General features: G+C 36.6%; 2 pseudogenes; one reads left to right on the forward strand and one right to left on the reverse strand.

The window, feature by feature from the left end:
• Positions 1-15,299: 15,299 nt before the first annotated feature.
• Positions 15,300-19,579, reverse strand: Gapdh-ps50 (Glyceraldehyde-3-phosphate dehydrogenase, pseudogene 50; annotated as a pseudogene).
• A 45-nt stretch (positions 19,580-19,624) lies between these two features.
• The window catches only part of Vmn2r116l-ps14 (vomeronasal 2, receptor 116 like, pseudogene 14), a 35,400-nt pseudogene continuing 34,090 nt past the window's right edge, over positions 19,625-20,934 (forward strand).

Raw genomic sequence — 20,934 nt, forward strand, 5'->3', positions numbered from 1 at the left:
ATATGTGCCTCACTTTTAGAAATCTAGAACATGTTTAATTTTATCACTAACTTCTATCATTTATGAATTTTTAAAACCTCAATTGTTTAAAATTCTAGTTCATTGTGTCAAGCCCTGAAGGCCAACAGAAAGAAAGAAAATAGGTAGCCTTGAGATCTGGGACGTAGGGGGACCCTCTAGATTGTATCAGAGACCTGGAAGTGGAGAGAATTTTAGGATTCAAAGAGAGGAGCAATTGATGAAACAATGTAAAGTGGGGAGAGGGAACTTGAAGAATATACTCCCAGTAGAAAGACAATGACATCAAGTCAACTTCTCTGACCCAGGATTTTTCCTGTCCAAAAGTACTACAGAGACAAGATTGAAAAGGATTGAGGGAAATTAGATCCAGTGACCAGCTCATAATGGGTCTGATCTTAAGAGAAGGCTCCAAGGTCTGATACTATAAATGATAGTAAGGTATATTTACAGATTGAAACCTAGCATGGCTGCCTTACAAGAGGCTCAAGAATCATCTGAATGAGTCAGACACACATACTTATGCCCAAGCAAAGGACAGAAGTCAGGGACCACTGTAGTTGAAATAGGGAAAAGCTGGAAGAAGTTGATGTCGAGGGTAACCTCATATCCAGACCCAAAAACCATGGAACCCCAAGATTTCTCAGACAGAGCTGCCAATGTGGATTCATGTGCCAGCTGGTCTGAAACCATAGAACCATATACTGCAGAGGACTGCCTGTTCTGGCTTCAGTGAGAGAAGATGCACCTCACTCTTGAGAGATTTGACATCTCATAAAATAGGAAGAGCAGTAAAGGGGTGTGTGTGTGTGTGTGTGTGTGTGTGTGTGTGTGTGTGTGTTGGAGGGGGAGGGCAGATGAAGATATTCTCTTGGAGATGGGGGAAAAAGAATGGGATGAGGAAATGTTGGAATGCAGAATTGGAGAGGCAAAAGGCCCCCATCAAAAAAGATTAAATATAATAATAAAAATAATTTTCAGTTCATTGTTTAGTTAAAGATTTTCTGTACTGTCCTGAGCAGGTAGGTTAGTGGTTAGCAACATTGTGTGTTCTTCTAGAAGACTAGGATACTGTTCGCAGGACAAACAGTACAGCTTACATAATATTATATCATTATCCCCAAATATCTGACAAGTTTTTCTGACATCCAAAGTTAATGTATAAAAATATATTGATATATAAGATGTAACAAGATCTATACATGTGTGCACACACCCATGCACACGCACACACACTCACATACCATTTGACCACAAGTTTGACACAAGAAGCAAACGGCAAATTAGATTCTTTTCTTCTTCTTCCACATCCTCCTCTTCCTTTTTCCTCTTCCTTTCTTCTTTCTCTTTCTTTCCTCTCCTTTCTTTCCTTTGTTTCATTCTTTCTTTCTTTTATCTTTTTCTTTCCTTCTTTCCTTGCTTCTTCCTTTGCTTCTTTATTTTTTCTTTGTTTGTTTCTTTCTTTCTGTTCTTCTTTTTTTTCCTGATTCACTTTACATTCTGCACACTGCACAGCTTGTTGTAATGCCAAACCACTATCCTTCCATCATTACCAATCTTCTTCAGCTTTTAACAGGTAGGGACAACCTGTGTATCTGCCCAACTGTGTATTACAAATCTCTGCAAAGATAGGTGCTTCTCCAACTTAGGTCCTAGAAGGCAGCCCAGCTATAAAACATAACCCTCTTCTTAGACTGTTCTTAGGGACAGTCCTTGCTCCAGTGTTTGGCACCCATCTGCACATCTGTTACACTTATGCAGAGAGGCCTAAGTCCAGGTAGTGTATGCTATTTGGTTAGTGGTTCAGTATATGTGATCCTGAAAAGTCCAGCTTACTTGATTCTGTTCATATTTCTGTGGAGTTCCTATCTTTTTAGGGACTGTAATCTTTCCTCATATGTATTCATCAGAATCCCTAAGCTCCATGCACTGTTTGGCTGGGAATGTTGTATTTTGTCTGATGCTCCCTGGAGCTTTTCAGAGGGCAGCCACTTTAACTGCTGTCTACAAGCATAAGAAAGCATTACTATAGTGTCAGGGATTGGTAGTTGCCTATGGAAGACATCTTATGTTGGTCTAGTTTCCTCAATCTCTGCTCCATCATATTCCATCCACAACTCCAGCATTTCTTGTAGAGAGGGTAATTTTGGGTAGAAAGTTTTGTCGACAGTCTGGTATTCCTACAATGCCACTGAAGTTTCTAACTGTCCACAGGAGGCAGTTTACCCTAGCTTCAAATCTTTGATGCTGTTAGTCAGAGATCATATGTCTCCATTGATTCCTAGGTTCCTCACATATCTTTAGACTTTATCTATTCCTGGAGATGCTCCATACCTGCCCCTGCCCATTAGGTGCAGATTACCATTCATTGAAATGTACATCAAACTATTCACCTTCAAACTCCACACAATATCTGACTCTTCACACATTATATTCTCCCACCTAGTTCCACCCATCCACCTGCTTTCCAGGAATTTTCCATTCCTCTTTTTAAGTGAGGTTTAAGCTTTTTATACTTATGCACTCCTTCATGTCCAGTCACCTTGAGTCTGTGGAGTGTGGCATAGGTATCCTCTATTTTATGGCTAATATGCCATTATAGATGCATAAATACCATGGATTCTCTTTGGGGACTGGGTCACATTATTCAGGGTGTTATCCTCAATATTCATTTATTTGCTTGCAATATTCATAATGCATTAGTTTTTAATGAATATTTCATGGTACATGTACAGTTCCTATGATGTATAATTGTTCACATAAAAACTTATATGCAGAACAACCTTCCCTATATATTCTGTTCCTGAAATATATCTAAAGCATGACTTATGGAAGAACAAACTTAGGGACAAATTAGAGGACATCTAATCCTCCTTATTTACATTTTATTCTAACACAATATGGAAGTATAAATCATTTGTTTTTTAAATTTTGTTCTGTTACATATGTAATTATTCAAATGGATGTCAAATATGTCATTAGTATCAATTCTTAAATCTACTTAGTTTGTCTCTAATTTCATGATACTCATTATTTCTGTGCAATAGACAAAAAACAAAGACAAGTTTGATATCAAATGAGATTTCAAGTTATATAAATATTTTGGCAATTTTGATAATAAACTTTTCTAGTGCTTTTGAATTGAAACATAGTTTTGTAATTATTTTTATTGTGTATAATTTATACATTTTAGAAAAAATGCGACTTACTGGACTAAAAGAGGAAGATATGAAGGGAATCTCTTTTGCAATGTGTAGATGTTTCAATCATGAATAAAAAAGGCCTAGGATCAATGTGTTGAAGCAAGAATAGAACTTTGGATATATGGCAGAGGGTGAAGATTCTGTGAGATAGTCAAGTGCAAGTAATTAACCCAAACACAGATGATGAGCATAGCATGACACTAAGGCACAGGTTAACATCAATATGTCGTGACTTAAATGGCAATAAATGGATGATAAAATTTTGAGCTAGTTGGGGAAGAAGAAAAGTTTTTGGTCTAGGAATTTATTCATGAATACACACACACACACACACACACACACACACACACACACACACACACACACACATATATATATATATATATATATATATATATATATATATATATATATCAACATCATTCTTTCTGCCATGACAATAAATGTTCAAATCTTTGAACTATAACACAGATCCAAAATTGCAAATAAATTTGTATTTATATGGACAAGAATATATATTTACTCTGTTGAGTCTCTTTTTGTGATTTTTGTCAATGTATTTTACCATACTGACTACTTGCTTTTATACAATCCATTTGGCAGATCGAGCTAACTGTCCCTATCTCTCCATTTATCAAATAGCTTGTAGTTCTTTGTCCAGAAATGTGACCCCAGAAAAAGTTTTCAACTAAACATTAGCATACCCATTAATATTTCCGTTGATCAGATATTCTTTATTCAGTCATTTTGGGAGAGCAATCCTCATGGGAGATTTTCTGTTATTCTGACTTTCAATCTTTTGTGTTTGACTTCTGCAATACTCCCTGACAATTGATGAAGAAATTTGGATGTAGATTGGAGTTTGGCTCAGCAAAATTTTTTAATCTCTACACTGTATACTGTTATGAGGTTTCTGTGGTGTTCCCCATTTCTGATGAAGAGTAGCTTCTCTGACGAAGGATGCTGGCTTGCTACATTTATCTGTGGGCTTAACGTTAAAACTTAGTAAGAGATTATGATGTTCTACCAACAGGTCATTCACTCCTTTGCATTACATCTTTCATGTCAGGACATTTTCTCTGTTACATATAATCTAGCTTTACAACTGAGAAATTATACAGACTTACAGACTGCACAGCACACACAAACTGGAATGCTCATTCAGATAAACTTTTTTTTTATAGAATACCAAAATTGTAAGTTATGGAAACTTTTTAGGAGTTTTGGACCCAATTCATCTTTATGTTCTGGCAATTTTTAGTAAGCATAAATATCTGGGTGTTACTCTCTTTGTAGCACACAGAGATATGACAAATTTGTTTTTCACTATACAGCTGTAATCTCATCCACAATGCCAAATGACAGTTAGTTTTGAGGTTCCAGATTACTTATGAATGTTTTCCAGTTGATAAATAATGAAAGTACATAGAAAGTTTTTGTGAATATGTACAGAAACACAAGAGGTTTTGAGAAGGCATTATTTGCTTTTTTATCTCTTAATGCTGAACAGGTGTCCTCTGAAGATGCTAAAATCTTTGAGGCAGATTTGTAAGAAAATGAAAGAAGCCTCAGTGTCTCGCTGGTACCAAGTTTTAATGGCTATTTCCAACAAAAATCACTTAAAAAAACACTTAATACTTAAATATTTCTTAGAATATTTTATATTTGGATACGAATTTTATTTAGAATAATTATCAATATTCCAATCTTTCTTATTCCCTAACAATATTTCCTCCAAACATCATATTTATGAAGAATAAGGAGGAGGAGGAAGAGGAGGGGGAGAACAAGAAGAAGAAGAAGAAGAAGAAGAAGAAGGAGGAGGAGGAGGAGGAGGAGGAGGAGGAGAAGAAGAAGAAGACAAAGAAGAAGAAGAAGAAGAAGAAGAAGAAGAAGAAGAAGAAGAAGAAGAAGAAGAAGAAGAAGAAGAAGAAGAAGAAACACTTGTGCTGCTTAGTGAACTGAAATGAAATATGACACGAGTGGAGACATAAATTGGCCATTTTGTCCAGTAGATGTTCAGATAGTTGAGGAATGTCCTGATATCCTCCAGTACACTCAGTTTTTTCTAGATTGATTTTGGAAAGGTTTTATAAGTATTGGTAAAACAAATTATTATGGGACATACTCTATTCTGTTTGAACAAAACCTTACTTGGAGTCATATATTAGCTCTGATTTTATGTACCCTTTGAATTGCTTTTCAGGATGATTCCTTCTTCTTGAAATGAAAGGTGTTCTGGCTAGTTTTGTTTGTCAACTTGACACAAGTTGGAATTGTCACAGAAAAATGAGCCTCAGTGTTGGAAATGCCTTCACGGGGTCCAGCTGTAAGGCATTTTCTCAACTATTGATCAAAGTGGGAGGGCCCACAGTGGGTGGTGCTATCCATGGGCTGGTACTCTTGGATTCTATAAGAGAGCAAGCTGAGCAAGTTAGTGGAAGCAAGTCTGTAAGTAACATGCATCCATGGCCTCTGCATCATCTCCTGCTTTTTGTTGTGCTTGTGTTAACGTCCTGAATTCCTTTGGTGATAAACAGCAATGTGGAAGTAAGCTGAACGAGCTTTCCTTTCCAATTTGCTACTTGGCCATGATGTTTGTGAAGGAATAGAAACACTGACTAAGACTGGATGATAAAGATATTTAATTTCAGCTGGTCACACAAACTACCATTACTTTCACCATTTTGAATGATCGTGGACCCATAAGTTAATTACCATAAATTTTGAAAATAAAATCCCCTTAATTGGGGCATAGAGTTATCCGAAATATTAAAAGAAGGTGCTACATAAATATTGTCAATACTCCGTTAGGCTGATTCTTCTCCATATTTTATGTAACTCTGTATTGACATACTATCCTTTCTGATAATGGTGCCAGGCATAGGTACTCTCTTTTGAAGTGACCCTTCAATTCAAATATGCAGCCATTATTTACTCCTATGATGGTCATAACATTGTTTCAATAGGCATAATGTTATTATATATCTCAGGGGCCACAATTGGGAAATATTTATGATTGCTACTAGGACTATACAAATATCCAGTATAGTTGAAGCTCCCACCTAGCTTTCATCATATTCTTTCACTCAAACATTGGGTATCTTCAGTAACGTGCACTTACCTTATGAATACCAATACTGCTAAACATTACAGGTCATAAGCATCATTTTAGGTTGTCCTCAATTTATTTCTTAACTTTAAAATATCTAACTTGACCCATTTTAGCATACTCACCAAAGGAATATAGCACATAATATCAACACACATTTATAAAGAATTAAGAGTTAAAGCAAAAATTTGCTGTTACATGGAGTATTGGAAATCATTAGAATATTTAGTATACATTAATAAATAGTTTATATAATCAAGACATGAAGATATTCTCTGAAATATTGTCCCTTTGGAACTTTTTGAATATTAAGAAATATTTTTACTTAAAAATTTAAATATAGACATTTCTGACTCTACAGGAGAATGCCTAGCGCCATCTGGGATCTCTGTGCACAGTGACTCAAGAAAAAGCAGGGCAGGCCCTTCTGGTTGCTGACCTCACAGAGAGCTGAAATGCACACACAAGGAGCAACTTAAGAACCAAGACCAGAGAGGAAAATGCCCTGTGCACAGAGACCCTAGAGAAAGTGGGGCAGGCCCTTCTGGCTGCTGCTCTCACGGAGAGCTGAAACCCAGCATGAAGGAGCGAACTCAGGCCTGAGAACAGAGGTAAGAACAACATTTCTGCTCCAATTGTCCTGCCTGGTGGACTCAGGACACATGCTCACAGGAACAGCTGAAGACCAGTAGACAAGAAAGACTACACGACTGAAAGCAGAACACTCTGTTCCCATAACAGGCTAAAATAAAACAGGTAAAAGAGATCTATAGCACTCCTGACACAAAGGCCTATAGGGCAGTCTAGCCACTGTCAGAAATAGCAGAATAAGATAACACCAGAGACAACCTGATGGTGAGAGGCAAGCCCAGGAACCCAAGCAACAGAAACCAAGACTACATGGCATCATTGGAGCCCAATTCTCCCACCAAATCAAATAGTGAATATCCAAACACACCAGAAAAGCAAGATCTAGATTTTAAATCACATTTGATCATGATGATGGAGGACTTCAAGAAAGATATAAAGAGCTCCCTTAGAGAAATGAAGGAAAGCACAAATAAACAAGTTGAAGCCTATAGAGAGGCACAAAAAGCCCTGAAAGAATTACAGGAAAACACAATCAAACATGTGAAGGAATTAAAAGTGTAAATAGAAGCAATAAAGAAAGGACACATGGAAACAACCCTGGGAGTAGAAAACCAAAGAAAGAGACAAGGAGCTGTAGATACGAGCATCACAAACAGAATACAAGAGATGGAAGAGAGAATCTCAGGAGCCGAAGATTCCATTGAAATCATTGAAACAACTGTCAAAGATAATGTTAAACAGAAAAAGAAACTGGCCCCAAACATATAGGAAATCCAGGACACAATGAGAATATCAAACCTGAGGATAATAGGAATAGAGGAGAGTGAAGAATAACTGCTCAAAGGACCAGTAAATATCTTCAACAAAATCATAGAAGAAAACTTCCCTAACCTAAGGAAAGAGATGCCCATAAACATACAAGAAGACTACAGAACTCCAAATAGATTGGACTAGAAAAGAAACTCCTCCCATCACATTATAGTCAAAAAACCAAATGCACAAAAAAAATATTAAAAGCAGTAAGGAAAAAAGGTCAAGTAACATGTAAAGGCAGACCTATGAGATTTACACCTGAATTCTTACCAGTTCCTAGGAAAGCCAAAAGATCCTGTACAGATGTCATATAGAGCATAAGAGAACACAAATGCCAGCCCAGGTTACTGTATCCAGAAAAACTGGATTAACATACATGGAGAAGCCAAGATACTCCATAACAAAACCAAATTTACACAATATCTTTCTACAAATCCAGCCCTAAAAAAGATAATAAATGTCAATGCCCCAAAACAAGGAGACTAGCGACTCCCTAGAAAAAGCAAGAAACTAATCTTTTTGCAACAAAACAAAGAGAAGACAAGCACACAAACATAACCTCACATCCAAATTCTAATATAACAGGAAACAACAATCATTATTCCTTAATATCTCTCAACATGAATGGATTCAATTCCCCAATAAAAAGACACAGATTAGCAAATTGGATATGCAATGAAGATCCAACATTTTGCTGCATACAGGAAACAAACCTCAGAGAGAAAGACAGACACTACCTCAGAGTAAAAGGGAGGAAAACAATTTCCAAGCAAATGGTCTGAAGAAGCAAGCAGGAGTAACCATTCTATTATCGAATAAAATCAATTTTCAACCAAAAGTCATCAAAAAGGATAAGGAAGGACACCTCATATTATTCAAAGGAAAAATCCACCAAGATGAACTTTCAATCCTAAATATCTATGTCCCAAATACAAGGGCACCTACATAAATAAAAGAATCCTTACTAAAGCTCAAAGCACACATTGCATCTCACACAATAATAGTAGGAGATTTCAACACCCCAATCTCATTAATGGACAGATCATGGAAACAGAAATTAAACAGAGAAGTAGGCAGACTAAGAGACATCATGAACCAAATGGATTTAACAGATATTCATAGAACATTCTATCCTAAAACAAAAGGATATACCTTCTTCTCACCACCTCATGGTACTTTTTCTATAATTGACCATATAATTGGTCATAAAACAAGCCTCAACTGATAGAAAAGATAGAAGTAATACCATGTTCCTATCAGACAAGCATGGGCTAAAGGTGGACTTTAATAACAATAAGGAAAGGTCACCCAGATATACATGGAAGTTGGACAATGATCTACTCAATGATCAAGGAAGAAACAAAAACAGAAAGTAAAGACTTATTAGAATTTAGTGAAAATGAAGGTACAACATACCCAAACTTATGGGACATAATGAAAATGTGCTAAACGGAAAACTCATAGCTCTGAGTGTCTGAAGAAAGAACAGGAGAGAGCATATATCAGCAGCGTGACAGCACACCTCAAAACTCTAGAACAAAAAGAAGCAAACACACCCAGGAGGAGTAGAAGGGAGGAAATAATCAAACTCAGAGCTGAAATCATCCAAGCAGAAACAAAAAGTTATATACAAAGAATCAACAGAACCAAAAGCTGGTTCTTGCAGAAAATCAAAAAGATAGATAAACCCTAAGCCAGACTAAACAGAGGACACAGAGAATGTGTCCAATACAACAATATCACAAATGGAAAGGTAGACATAACAAAGGAAATTCAAAAAAATCTTTGATCCTACTCCAAAGCCTATATTCAACAAAACTTGAAAACCTAGAGGAAATGAACTATTTCCTATACAGATATTAGGTACCTTAACATAGTAAAAGTCAAATACAGCAAACCAGTAGCTAATATTATACTAAGTGGAGAGAAACTTGAAGCAATCCCACTTAAATCAGGGACTAGACAAGGCTGCCTACTCTCTCCCTACTTTTTCATAACAGTTCTCAAAATCCTAGCCAGAGTAATCCAAAAAAAAAGGAGATCAAAGGGATACAGATTGGAAAGGAAGAAGTCCAAATATCAGTACTTGCAGATGATATGATGGTATCTTTAAGTGATCCCAAATCTTCCACCAGAGAACTTCTAAACCTGATACACACCGTCAGCAAAGTGACTGGGTATGAAATTAACTCAAATAAATCAGGAGCCTTCCTCTACACAAAAAACATACAAGCCCAGAAAGAAATTAAGGAAACATCATCCTTCATAATATTCCCAAATAATATAAAATACCTCGATGTGACTTTAACCAAGCAAGTGAAAGATATGTATGATAAGAACGTCAGGCCTCTGATAAAAGAAATTGAAGATCTCAGAAGCTGGAAAGATACCTCATGCTCATGGATTGGCAGGATTAATAGAGTAAAAATGGTCATTTTACCAAAAGCGATCTACAGATTCAATGGAATGCCCATCAAAATTCCAATCCAATTCTTCAGAGAATGAGACAAAACAATTTGGAAATTCACTGGAATAACATTAAACCCAGAATAGTTAAAATAATAATCAAAAATAAAAGGACTTCCGGGGGAATCACTATCCCTGAACTCAAACAGTATTACAGAGCAGAGCAATAGTTATAAAAACTGTATGGTATTGGTAGAGAGACAGGCAGATAGACCAGTGGAATAGAATTGAAGATACAAAAATGATCCACCTATTGGCACTTAATTTTTGACACAGTTGCCAAAACAATCCAATGGAAAAAATAGTATTTTCAGCAAATGGTGCTGGTTCAACTGGAGATCAGCATGTAGAAGAGTGCATAGCGATACATTCTTATTACCCTGTACAAAGCTAAAGTCCACGTTGATCCAGGACATCCACATCGAACCATATACACTCAAACAAATAGAGGAAAAGTGGGGAAGAATCTTGAACAAATGGCCATTGGAGAAAATTTCCAATGGCTTATGCTCTAAGATCAAGAATCAACCAATGGGATCTCATTAAACGGCAAAGCTTCTGTAAGTTAAAGGACACTGTTGTTAGGACAAAACAGCAACCAACAGATTGAGAAAAGATCCTTACAAATCCTACAACTTATAGAGGGCCCATATTCAAAATATACAAAGAACTCATGATGTTAGACTGCAGGTAGAAAAATAACCCTATTAAAAAGTGTGGTTCAGAACTAAACAAAATTCACACCTAAGGAATGCTGAATGGCTGAGAAGCACCTAAAGAAATGTTGAGCATCTTTAGTCATAAGGTAAATGCAAATCAAAACAACACTGAGATTCCACCTCACACCAGACAGATTGGCTAAGATCAAAAATTCCAGCGACAGCAGATGGTATCGAGAATGTGGAGAAAGAGGAACACTCCTCCATTGTTGGTGAGATTGCAGACTGATACAACCATTCTGGAAGTCAGTCTGGAGGTTCCTCAGAAAATGGACATTGAATTACCTGAGGACCCAGCTATACCACTTGTTGGCATATACTCAAAAGATGCTCCAACATACAACAAAGACACATGTTCCACTATGTTCATAGCAACCTTATTTATAATAGACAGAGGCTGGAAAGAACCCAGATGCACTTCAACAGACGAATGGATACAGAAAGTGTCATACATCTATACAATGGAATACTACTCTACTATCAAAAACACTGACTTCATGAAATTCATAGGCAAATGGATGGAACTGGAAAATATCATCCTGACTGAGGTAACCCAACCACAGAAAAACACACATGGTATGCACACATTGATAAATGGATATTAGCACAAATGCTTGAATTACTCTAGGTGCACAGAACACATGAATCTCAAGAAGGCTTACCAAAATGCAAATGCTTCACTCTCTTTTTTAAAGGGGGAAAAGAATAGACTTGGGAAGGAATAGGGAGGCAAAGTTTAGAACAAAGACTGAGGGAACGCCCATTCAGAGCCTGCCCCACATGTGGTCCATACATATACAGGCACCAAACCAGATAAGATGGATGAAGCAACGAAGTTCAGTCTGACAGGAACTGGATGTAAATATCTCCTGAGAGATACAGCCAGAATGTGGCAAATCCATCGGCGAATGGCAGCAACAAACCACTGAACTGAGAACGGGACCCCTATTGAAGTAATCCGAGAAAGGTCTGAAAGAGCTTGAAGGGGCTTGAGACCCCATATGAACAACAATGTCAACCATCCAGAGCTTCCAGGGACTAAGTCACTACCCAAAGACTATACATGGACTGACCCTGGGCTCCATCTGCATAGGTAGCTATGAATAGCCTAGTAAGGGCACCAGTGGAAGGGGAAGCCCTTGGTCCTGCCAAGGCTTAACCCTCAGTAAACGTGATTTTTGGGGGGATGGAGGTAATGAGGGGAGGACGGGTAGGGTAACACCCATATAGAAGGGGAGGAGGAGGGGCTATGTGTATGTTTACCTGGAAACCGGAAAAGTTACTGACAATTGAAATGTAAATAAGAAACACCCAATTTAATAAAGTTGGAGAAAAAAATTGAATATAAATACATCATTTCCCTTTTTCATTGAACTCTTCCCTTTTTCCCATATATACTCCTACCAAACTCTCATATTTATAACGTCCATTTATGAATTATATATAAATAAAAACTGTATCATACAACATAACTTGTACATACAATATTTTAGGGCTGAACTCTTGGTGTTAGATTACTTAATAGAAATCTCTGCCCTTGGGTAGATTATTTCCCCAATTTTCTATTCCTTGGTTGTCTATAGTTTTCTGCATATGGTTTTGTCCTCATTAAATATAACACATCTCTGTTAGTATGTCTATCACTATCACCCTTTTTCCATTTTTGTTTAGGAAGCCATGCGTAGGAGAATATTGTCACAGCAAACTTCCTGTACCACTCACTCTTACAACCTTTTCACTTGGAATATTATCTTCCACTTTGATCCCTTAACCTTATTTGCAATTGTGTTGTAGATGAACCAGATAGGGATAAGCACCAGAAGATCTCTTACTCTCTGAATATGTTTCTGTTTGATCCTTGGTAATGATTCCCATTTGTATAAATCAATATTTCTCTTAGGTGTTAGAGCTGTACTGTTTTGTGAATATAAGGATAAATATTTACAGTGTTGTTAGGATTCATGTCAATTTAGTAAAATGTCAATTACAGATTCCCTTTTTATATCCAAGAATTCTCTACTTCTGGAAAGTGGCCTAGATTTCCAACAAAGCTTTCTTTTCCTCAACAAAGCAGAAAATATTGCTAAATCATTTTGTTCAGCCACTTGGAATCTAAAATCAAACAAGTAAATAAGCAACAAAATTTAATGCATACATGTATACTAGGACATGATTTAAAAATACTATATAGGACAAAGTTATTTTCCATGAAGGAAAAATGAATACCAAGAGAGAATTTTATTAAACAACTATATCTAGTGTTGCAAAAAGGAGTTTCGGGGTTGGGGATTTAGCTCAGTGGTAGAGCGCTTGCCTAGGAAGCGCAAGGCTCTGGGTTCAATCCCCAGCTCCGAAAAAAAGAACCAAAAAAAAAAAAAGGAGTTTCTAGCCTGAAGTGGTAGTATGCATTATTAACCTGAAAACTAAGAAGACAAGGATTCAGATTATGTGCACAACGTCAGCATAGTTTATAAGAGTGTGTTCCAGTACTGACATTTCTTGGATTGTGTACTGACGGCATGTCATATAGCGTTAGGTGGTCACAATTCAGTTCTTTCTGATAATATAGCGAACATTCATCCACTGAGAGTAAATTCAATCCCCCAACTGCATTTTTAAGGCATCTATACAATTGCTATAAATATTTGGAAAGCTAGAGTGAAGGAGTGCAGAGTCTAGTTGTAACCTCATACTTGTCCCTAGACAGTCTCTAGAATACAGTCTCTAGAATACAGTCTCTAGAATAAGTTTTGTCTGATCGCTTCCAAGCAATTGGTCAGCACCTAACATTACTAGATTGAAGTGTCACTATCACACTTCTAACCTATCCCACACAGATGCTCACTGCTCAGTTAAAGCATTTTTTCTGGCTTAATTTTGTGAACAAGTGTTTCCAAGAAATAATTTATCTCTACCAGCAGACACACCATGACATGATTTTGTCATTTTTCTAGCGGCATTAGGCTGAGGTATTTCAAATATAAAATTAAGGAAGTTGATCCGCATGAACTTGAGGTTTCTGCAGGGTGATAAATATGGGTCTATTTCCATTCTTCCACATGCCCCCATCCAGTTAGTCCACCATCAGTTGTTGAAGATACATTGCTTTCTTCCTGGAATTATTTTGTTTGCTTTGTAAAAGGCAATTATCTATAACTGTGCAGTATTATTTCTGGGGCTTTAATTTTAATCCACTCATCAACTTGTCTAATCCTATACCAACACTGTGCATTTTCATCACTCTAGATCTGTGGGAAAGTTGAAGTCACATTGTGAGATCTTAATGATTGTCAATGGGTGATTAAAGCTTTATCTGAATTTCTTTTTCAAAAGTGGGTCTCCTGTTTGTGGCAAACAAAATTAAATTTGAAGCAATCGGATAAATATGTAGTATCTTTTATCTCTTATGATTTTGGATTGAAGTCTATTTTATTACCTACTGGAATGGCTCCAGAAGATTTCTCCTTATGTCCATTTGTGCAAATTTTTCCTACTTTTTATTCTGAGATAATGTATTTCATTTAAGTTTAGGTATATTATTTGTATGCAGCAGAAGATAATTAGATGAAGGAAAGCACTTGATAATATCCAACAATACTTCATAATAAAATGATAGCAGCCTTTATAGATATCTGTGAATTACCCAAACATGATGATTTTAGTTTACAACACATACATAGCCAACAATAATAATATTGACATACTTTAAAATGGCACTTAATTTTACATCAAATTTTCAAATGTGGAGAATTACATGAGTATGACTTGTGCATTTAGGATGAGAAATAAAATGATAATTGTGATAGGATGTGAATCTAACCTGACTTTGGGAAAGATTTGGTATACAGGGACCAAACAATTTATTGAACAAGACATTTTTTGTGCAAAAACTCACAAAAGATTGCAGTATGTACGGCAGTACATGGAGCAATATGTTGTAGTTTCTCCACAGCTCTGGTGAATTTTTCTGAAAGCAAACATGAGTGAGCATACCAAATAAATAATTTCCTGTCAATTTTTTGTTTTGTTTTGTGACTGTTCATAATATGCAAGATTGCATGAGTATTGATGATTTCAACAAATGAGTAAATAGAGAAAACCTATCTTATAAGACAGTTGTTTTACGTTCAAAAAATGGATATTTATTATTGTGATATATACCACATTTTTGTAGGTGCAGAAAATTTTATTGATGATATACAAGAGAGTAGAAAAGGCTCTGTTGACTCCCTTGTTAATAGGCGGGCATGGGATGGAAATTTTGAGGGAGATGCACCATTTTGGGGACAAACTTGTGACAGCGGCTCCTCAGCACCTCTGGGCCACTCTCTTGCTCTCTTCATTTTGGCTAGGGTGGGGTGGGTGGTTCAGTGTTTCTTACTCCTTGGAGGGCATGTAATCCATGAGGTCAACCACTTGCTGATGTAGCCATATTCATTGTCATACCAGGTAATGAGCTTTACTAAGTTGTCTTCAAGTGCAATGCCAGTCACAACAGAGTGAGAGTTGCTGTTGAAGCCACAGCAGAAAACTTAACCTCAGAGAAGCCCATAATGCCCTTTAGTGGTCTCTCAGATGTTTGTTTTACCACCTTCTTGATATCATCATACTTAGCAGGTTTCACTAGATGGCATTTCAGATCCAGAAGGGATTTATTGGGGTATGAATATAAAAGTTCATCCTGGTGACCTTGCCCACAGCCATGGCAGTACCAGTGATGATATTCTGGGTTACCCCATGGCCATCACACAACAGCTTTCCAAAGGGGCCATCCATTGTCTTCTGAGTGGCAGTGATAGTATGGACTGTGGTCCTGAGCACTTCCACCATGCCAAAGTTGGCATGAATGATGTTGGCCAGAGGGGCTACTCAGTTTGTGGTCCAGGATAGATTGCTGACCATCTTAAGTGAGTTGTCATAATTGCCATGGTTCACAGCCATTACAAACATGGTGGCCTCAGCTGAAAAGGTGGAGAGATTATGTTTTGACCCCACCCTTCATGTGGACCCAGGCCTTCTCCATGGTGGTAAAGGTGCCAGTAGACTCCATGACATACTTAGCACCAGCATCACCCTATTTGTTGATATCAGAATCTCACACCTTGAAGATGGTGTCGGGCTTCCTGTTGATGACAAGCTTCCCATTCTCAGCCTTGTCTGCACCATTATATTTACTATGGGTTTAGTCATACTGGAACATGCAGATCATGAAGTAGAGGTCAATAAAGGGGCTGTTGATGTCAACAATCATCATTTTGGCTGATGCAAAAAAAGCAGACCTGGTAACCAGGAACCCAATATGGTCAAATCTGTTCACTGCAACTTTGTCATCTTGTCTACAGGGCTAGGATGCCATTGCACAAGAAGATGTCCCTGTCTAAGGGCTCTAAGCTCCATTGTTAGAATTTTAACAGTGCATTTCAATGGATATCGATTCTTAAATATAACTTTTTAGACAAAAACTCACAAACCCATGTTTAAGAAAATATAATTTATTTAATACAGAAATGATTGAAATAAATTGATGAAGTTAAGCTTTAAGATTTCTGTGTCCACTGTTCTTGTAGTCATATCACAATTTAGATGACAGACAAGAAGGGTTTACATACAAATACAAAATTTTTCTTAAACCTTCAAGAATTATGTCACCTGGTTAAAAAGAATTAAGGATATAACAGGATATTATTTTAAACTTAATTCTGACTGAGTAAATTCAGAGTTTTCTGGATCTGAATATGTGTGTGTACACATGCAAACGTGCACATGCACGTTTTGACAACTGTGCACAGAGAAAGTTTTAAAATATTTTTTTGAAAAATGAATAGGCATGAAGGATTTTGAGATGAGTGTGTCATGTGAAGCTGGTTGTAAGAAAATGTCAATGAAAATATCATTCTTGGATGGAAAATTAAGCATGCACACAGTGTCATGAATGGAGAAAGAGGTTGACTGAACTGAGGAATGATTCAGAATCAACATGAGCAACTGCTATTTTTGATGGAAGTGCACATACTAGCAAAATATATGCTACGTTTTTGTCAGTATGACATAATGAAAACCAATATAAATCATGATATTTTCAATAATAATATTTTTATTGTTTCCTTTGTCAAAGATCAAGTGACCACTGGTGTGTGGATTCATTTCGGGGTCTTCAATTCTATCCCACTGATCTATCTTCCTATCTCTGTATCAATGTTGTACAATTTTTATCGCTATCGTTCTGTAATACTGCATGAGGTCAAGGATGTTGATTACCCCAGAAGTTCTTTTATTTTGAGTATAGTTTTCGATATCAAACACAAAAACAGGAAGAGTAAACCTGGACTACAGCAAAACCCATTTGAACTCTTTTTTTCTTTTTTCTTTTTGATTATTCTATTTACTTACTTTTCAAAGGTTATCTCCCTTCCCAGATACTCCTTACCAAACTTCTAGGCCATGCAAACTGATCCCTGACTGTATGAGGGTGCTTCCACAACCACTTACTCATTCCTGCCTCTCTGCACTAGCAGTCCTTTATGCAGCTTCACAGGTCAAAGGAACTACCCTCCCACTGATGACAGATTAAACAATACTCTATTATATATGCAGTTGGATACATTGGCCCTATGTGTATTTTTTTGGTTGGTGGTTTAGTCCATGTGAACACTATGGTGTCTGGTTGGTTGATACTGTTGTTCTTCCTATGGAGTTCCCAACCCTTTAAGTTCTTTTGGCACTTCCTCTACCTCCTCCACTAGAGTCTGCATAGTCAGGTTGATGAATTCCTACAAGAATTCCAATCTGCATTGGTCAAGCTGTAGCAGAGCCATTCAGAGGACAGCTATAGTAGGCTCCTCTCTGCAAGGACTTCTTGGAATCAGCAATACTGTCTGGTTTTGATTGGTGCATATGAGATAATTTCCCACAATGAGAAGACTTTAGATGACATTTTCTTCAGTCTCTACTTCACTCATTTTATCTGTATTTCCTTTAAAAAATAATAATTCTGAATCAAAATTTTTGAGAAGAGTATTTGGCCCCTACCCTCACTCTTGAAATTTTCCTCTGTATTCTTATGAATACTTCTCCATTCACATTCCTCTAGATACAAGTCTCAGTACCCTTGGACAGGTTATAACAGAAGCAGAATCCATATGTACAAAAAACATTGACTTTTAAGTGTACAGCAATATCCAGTGCAAAACACTGTATTTCTTGTGTCATTAAAACACAAAACAGGACTTATCATCACACAAACCAGTGAGTTGACTACATGTGCTCTGGTTTCTTTCAATCCAAACCGACTGAAAAAGGTTAATGAGTGTACAATTTTTAGTAAACTCATGATTGCCATTGTTGATATTAGATTTCAAGTAAGAATAGATGGGTAGAAAGATTTTATGAGAAAAGTTTACACATTAGAAGACAGTCTTGCTTCATAGTCACTAGCTGTTTCGAAGGTACTAAGAAGATATTATGAAAGAACCCTTCCTCACAGTCACTACTGCAATGTAAAATGGGCAAAAACAATGTATAAAAGCAAAGGTAATATAGAATAGATTGGCCAGCACACGTTATTAAATTGAAAAACAAAACATGAAATCATGGAGGGAGATCATGATTTTGAATTCAAATATTAAGATTACACTGATTTTTCACTAGTATTCAATGTATAAAAGGTAGAGTTGCAGGGACTAAACCACCATTCAAAATGGACAAATGGTAGTCCCATGGTTCCAGATGGTATTTTAGTAGAGGAGTGCTTTATCTAGCATCAGTAGAGGGGCTATCCCTTGATCCTATGGAGGCTCCATGATAAAAGAGGAGGGGAATGCTAAGGAGGTGAGTCATGATTGGACAGGGTAAATAGGTAAGTACCCTGATAGAGGAAGGGAAGGCAGAGGGAATAGAAAATTGGTAGAGGAGAAATTGGATACTGATATAAAATTTGAAATATAAATAATTGTAATGACCTAGACAAGGAAAATAAAAAGAAAGAAAGCACAGAGAATGAATTCTTTGTTCATCCTCTTGAACCTTTAATATTCAATCTTTATCATGTAAATTAACTGTGCATCAGTGAAAAGTGTATGATTTTTGATAGAGCTATAATAAATATATTAATGGCTTGGTCTGTTTATTGAGTCTAAAGAAAATGGAAGCAGAGACATTGTTCATATATTCTGTTCATGCCACCAGTGTGAGTTTGTCAATACTGTACATGTTTTGTGGAACTCAGTGACTATAATCATGAGCGTGCCTCGCTCTGATACTATGTCCTTTGTGTCTCTAGTAGTTCTGATTGTACCATTTCTGCATTTCTCACTGTGAATATCTGATACAATCCACTGACATCATTTCTATTTGTGTCAATATAATAAACTTTTTAAAGTCTTCTAAGACCAAATGAGAACAAAAGGCTTCCTTCCAGGCATTAACAAACACGAGTGATATCATGGATACTGAGAATTAATTACCCTCCAAAGTATTTATCAATCAGTGTTTATGATTTCATGAGCAGTGGACACCAGTTGCAGAGCCCCAGGAGAGAAAGTGTTTAAGATTCCTCCAGGGCTCAGAAGCAATTTGGAAAAAAAAGAATCATGTATATGCAACTACTTCTTTACCCAGAGTAATAAAATATGGTAGAAATTTGATGTGCTGATATGCATGGCACATCACAAGCCACACTGCCCAGGTTTAAGGCTGGAAAAAATATGTTCATTTTAATGATAGTATTCTTTCTCCTCAACATTCCACTTCTCATGGCAAATTCCATTGATCCAGGTGCTTTTGGAAAATAAATTTGAATGAAGTCAAGGATATAGATTTGGACACAAGTTGTTACTTCATCCTTGAGGCAGTTCAGTTGCCTATGGAGAAATATTATTTCAACAAGACTCTGAATGTCCTGTAAGTGCATTTGTACTATTCATGTAAATGACATCTTCCATATTTATTGAGTGCTCTGAGGTTGAAGATTAGGCAAATCCTTGAGTCTTCTGTCATATTGCTAAATCTGAATCCCATTAAACAAGCTTAATTATTTACAGATTGTATCCTATTTTCTCCCTTTAATTAATCCAGTGAAGGTTTTGTTTTTCTTTTAGGTCAAAGACTTAAAGCCTTGAAGCTGAAGAAGAAAGGAATATCTACATTGATCTTTCACATAAACCCCTCCTAATAAATATTTATGTTGCAAACTAGACAATGGTGACTTTTGAATTTGATCTCATAATATTTTATTGAGTTTTATCCTAAGCACTTACAAATAACTTTCATAAACTCTGCTGACAATTCTTTCATCAATGTGTTGCTCCTATAGCCTATGCTAGTTCTATTAATATCCATGGTTCTTATATTTATCAAAAAATGTTACATACTTGCAAACACCCTCTCAAATTCATTGCACATGGTCACTTCTTGCCTTCAAGTGTTTCCACAAGTATGAAAAGGAAAGACTTTTATGCTCTGAAATTTATATTTTGTATGACTGTCTGGATGTATATGTTTGTATGTAATGAACAAGGAATATTTAGGTCATTAGCAGGCAAGACATCCACATGTTTTAAAAGATAAAATCCAAAAGACCTGTGACTGTGTGCTTCACACTGTTCATGTACAATCACTGGCTTTTGTCTTTTATAAAGTTCAGTTTGGCACTCTCTCTTTAGAATAAAATATATTTGAAAAATATGGAAATAAATGGCATGTTTACATTCTTAGAATAGTGAGGCTATCAATAACAGTGTTGCCTCCTTTAGTCCCTTGTCACAGGCATAGGTTACAGTTCTGGTGCGGGACAGTTGGACCACATTTGCATACTGAGATACAGCAATTTTCTATTAGATGTTTGTCATTGTTTTAGAAACGTGGCTACTCTTTTCATGTCTAAGTTTGTTAATCTCTGAACCCGTTATGATATTGATATCTTATGAGACGTTTTGCAGTAATTTAGAAAATATAGGTGCACATGATAAATGAGGTAACAATACTTATTTTAGTGAGTTGTTGATAGTTGTTTTAA

This window comes from Rattus norvegicus, chromosome 1 (genome assembly GCF_021556685.1).
Source record: "Rattus norvegicus strain SHRSP/BbbUtx chromosome 1, alternate assembly SHRSP_T2T, whole genome shotgun sequence".
Classification (NCBI taxonomy): domain Eukaryota; kingdom Metazoa; phylum Chordata; class Mammalia; order Rodentia; family Muridae; genus Rattus; species Rattus norvegicus.